Source organism: Anopheles cruzii, chromosome 3 (assembly GCF_943734635.1).
Source record: "Anopheles cruzii chromosome 3, idAnoCruzAS_RS32_06, whole genome shotgun sequence".
Lineage (NCBI taxonomy): Eukaryota > Metazoa > Arthropoda > Insecta > Diptera > Culicidae > Anopheles > Anopheles cruzii.
The window spans coordinates 36,725,115-36,727,528 of record NC_069145.1 but is presented as its reverse complement, the minus strand read 5'-3'; the positions used below and the strand labels follow the sequence as shown (position 1 = coordinate 36,727,528).

At 50.1% G+C, this 2,414-nt stretch overlaps 1 non-coding gene across 1 annotated transcript; it reads right to left on the bottom strand.

The window, feature by feature from the left end:
* Positions 1–919: 919 nt before the first annotated feature.
* On the bottom strand, positions 920–991 carry Trnaa-cgc (transfer RNA alanine (anticodon CGC)). Its single transcript has one exon. It is a non-coding gene; the product is annotated as a tRNA-Ala (tRNA).
* Positions 992–2,414: the final 1,423 nt, after the last annotated feature.

Below are 2,414 nucleotides of genomic sequence, written 5' to 3'. Positions count from 1 at the left end.
CCCCGGGGTGGTTTGCTTCATGGCTGACTGAACGCCCCGCTCCACCAACCCCGTTCGGAGGAAGTTCGGTTTGTTTCGATTGTTTGCGAAGGATTAAATTCGATTAGGTAATTAATGGCCTTATTTACGGCAGGCAGGCAGGCAGGAGAGTGGTGTGTGTTTTCGCCAGGCCGAGTGCTCTGCCTGCCTTCCGTCGTCGTCGGGGCTTTTATGCCGTTTTTGCCTTCGGTTAATGTTAGTTTGTTGCTTCCACTAATAACCTCGCCCAGTGCACACTAAATATGCCCACGGTACACCACGATCGCCTCGGGCCGCCTTGGCTTGCCGTGGCAATGTTGATCTTTCCGGCGCAATCTCGGCCCTCGGCAACTCGGCTTTTTCTTTATCGACGATTATCGAACGCATTGATCCGCGCGAGGTTGGCGTGTTTGGCTTGTCGAACATCGGCGGCCTAACGTCCGTTCGCGTTACTAAGCGCTAAGCGAGAGTGAACGCGATTTCTTGGCTTAGCGATAATATAATACTCGGACTCTAAGCTTTGGGCGCTCACCTGGTAAGGCAGGAAGTGTTAAATAATATGTTTCAACTTCTGTACCAATTATTATGATGTTATTTGGTACATGTAAATACGCTCTGTAGACCCTGAAGGTCCAATACAATAGCAGGAAACAATAGCTTTGAACACGGATTCGTTGTTTCGAACTTTAAACACAAGTTGGCCGCTCCGAAACGACCCACTTTTGATCTGTTTTTTAAATCGCTAACCGTTGGTAACGATGCTGATTTTAATGGTTTCGATATTACTTTTAAACTTTATAAAAAAAATCCCGTCAAAGAACGGTAAAATAAAAAAATAATCAACATTCAGTGTAAAAGGTAAAAGTAAAAAAAAGCCGAACCCGAACAACTTCTGGTTGCGTGGAGACGCCGGGGATTGAACCCGGGACTTCTCACATGCGAAGCGAGCGCTCTACCACTGAGCTACGTCCCCGTTGAGAGCTGCCGAGCGTTAAACCGAACCAGCTTCTGCCCATCGGCCATAGGAGCTTCGTTCTCACTGTCGCTGCTCCCAATTCGCGTCCGCGACACCCGGTTACGCGCGCGTTACGTTCATTCATAACCGGACGACACCCGCTCGCTCCCCTTGTCCTCAACCGACGTCTCTGGGCCACCACCCGCCACTGATACGTACGCAGTTTGCGTGGGGTCCGCGTGATATTTTTAGACTTCCCGTTTTATGCTCCGTCCGCCGTCGCCGTCGGGTCGGGATTGTGTCCGGTTCCTGCCTCCGCACGGCACACATCAAAGTAGTCGCGTTGCCGGCGGGGGGTTGCGTGAGAAGAAAAATAAAAAAGGGCAAAACCAAATAAGTGTCGTTATGGTGGCGTGGCTATCGCGGAGGAGTCGTAAGGAAATTTTGAGGAGCACATTGACATCGGTCGGCAAAATGAGGGGGTTGCCGGTCGGCGGTTTCCGATGACAAGCTGATGTTGGCTAAATTATCCAAACACTCTTAATTGATAAGGAACATGCAATCGGTTGATGGCGTTTTTTTCCACTCCGGCAAGCGACCCAGTAACGCACCGGGGGCTCACGGGTCTGAGCCACTGCTCAGGCAACGTTTCTGTTATTCGCCAGGTTTCTTTCCCGTGTGTTTTTTTTTCTTGCCACAACCCGGACTATAAAGCGCTCGTTTGCAGCAACGGAGAGCTCATCACGAAAACGGCTGATTATCGTTAAATGAGTGTGCTGCATTTAAAAAGGAGGTTTAATTAGTTTTTAATTGCATTTTCCAATTCCGTCGGTGGCGTTTCGGGCTGCGCCGTCTGGCGTGGCCTTGCGCGCGTTGGTGCGACCGGGTGGGAAGGATAATCTCTTTCGGCGCACGAATACCGTCGTCGTCGGGGAACCAAGAAGGACGAGCCCCGGGCAGGAGGCAGTAGCCGCCGGTAAGCCGCCAGCTACTGAAGGTGCAAGTAAGACAGATGGCCCCACTGTGGGTGAGTAGTAAAACGGGGTAAACGGGAATGGAACGGCGAACGGCGAATAAGAACGGCCGCCGCCAGAGAATGGCAACTATTACGAAAATAAAAACGCCATCATTAGAAACGAAAACGATTTCAATGACAATTAACAAAGAACGAAACGGAGAGAACAAGGCAAGGTAGAGAGGAAGAAAACGAGAGGGAAAGAGAAAGACGCACCTTGGGCTTGGGAAGTCGTTTTAGGAGAAGAAATGAATCGCCAGCCCGACGAGAGATGATTGGTCCCGCGGTTGGCGACTTGCAGTCGGCCGTGGCGAAGCGCTTTTGATGTTGACGACCATTTGAAATTAATTAATTTCTTATTTATCAAATGTCAACCCACTTGAAGAAGTGGAGTATCATTTTCAGTTTAGGCTGTGCAAACGGACC